Source organism: Tupaia chinensis, unplaced genomic scaffold (assembly GCF_000334495.1).
Source record: "Tupaia chinensis unplaced genomic scaffold, TupChi_1.0 Scaffold000178_1, whole genome shotgun sequence".
Classification (NCBI taxonomy): Eukaryota; Metazoa; Chordata; class Mammalia; order Scandentia; family Tupaiidae; genus Tupaia; species Tupaia belangeri.
This window is the reverse complement of record NW_006159653.1, coordinates 1,804,566-1,806,042: the sequence shown is the minus strand read 5'-3', so window position 1 is coordinate 1,806,042 and position 1,477 is coordinate 1,804,566.

The following is a 1,477-nucleotide window of genomic DNA, read 5'->3' as shown; positions in this document are numbered from 1 at the left end:
CCCCCCCCCTCCCCCACGCCCCCGCCGGCCCTGCCTTCCCTGGCGGCGCCCGGCCAGGCCCCGGGCGGGCTGGGGTCTTCGGCACCCCTGTACTTCCCACTCCTCCGCGTGCTTAGTAATTACTGACGACACGAGCACTACTGGACTTCTCTGCCCAGGACTGTGAGAAACTACCACTCCAGGCGGGCAGCTGGGCTCCCGCAGGCAGTGACTTGTCCAGGGCCTGGGCTGGGATTCAGGCTGGGTCCTCCGCACGTGCCGTGGCGTCCCTATAGGGTGCACCTGAGTGTGGGAACAGACGCCTTCGCTTGGCTGGGTGATCCGGGGCTGGCGCGACAGGACAGAGGCCGGAGCGCACGGGCGGCTGCGCAGGAGCTTGGCCGGGCGGCGGGGAGCCCGCCCTCTGCACTGGCGAGCTGGGCGGCCTGTTTGCTAGCCTGGCGAATGAGGTGCAGGTTACCGCTGTGGGGCGCTGGGTCAGAGAAGTATCCTGCACATTCGTGCTCGCCATGGGCACTGGAGGGGGTCACCGCCTCCACGTGACTGACGAATAATGTCCGCCATAGCGTTGGTGCTCGCAGGGCGCCGCCTTGACCCCTGGGGCTTGATCAAGCCTGGGGCCCTGTGCTTCAAGGACCCACCCCCAGTCACAAGTTCTTTTGGTGCCCTCCTGCCCAGCTGAGATTGAGTCAGAGAGAAGCCAGGGCATGGACCTGTCCTCCCAGCGTGGCCCGCAGGGTCGGAGCTAGAGCTGGGACCAGAACCAGGGCTCCCCCCTGCTGGTCTGGTCGGAGACACTCCTGGGAAAGGCCAGGTCGCTGCCCCACAAGCCGCCTTCCTGGAAGACAGGTGTGGAGGTGTGGCCAGCTCCAGCGTCAGCGCGCCAGGCAAAACCCAGGATTCCGCACCCACCTCCCAACTCTCCTGCCTAGAGACCACAAGAAGGGTTCTAAGGATTGCCAGTGAAGTGTACGACTCCCAAACCTGCCGTCCCACCTCCAGGAAGCCTTCCTAGCCCACAGCTCTCCCTTCCTCAACGCACAGCTGGACCTGGGGGTCCTGGGAAGGGCAGGCTGCCGGCAAAGGAGCCTGGAGGAGGTGTGTAGGGGCAGGGGGCAGGCTCTAGCAGACCCCTCTCAGTTCTTGGAGCTTCCTCCTTAGGCTAGGGCTAAGGAGCACCCAAGCCTCTCCGTGAATCCGGTCCCCACTCGTACGCCCGCTTCCAGGTCGCGAGAACAGAAAACAAAATGGAACGAGGGCCGAGGAAGGGGATTGGAGCTATTACTAAAAAGGAATTGGGGGTTAGGAAGGGGGCGATGGATGGTGACCTCTCAAGGTCCCTCTCCGTGCCTTCCTTCCCTCCCCCGCCTGCAGGTGGGCGCGCCCAGTCCGGTGACGTCACCCCAACCTGCGGTCGGCGGGGGAGGGGCCGGCGAGGAAGAGGATAAGATTGAGGGGCGAGGGGTAGGGGGCTGGG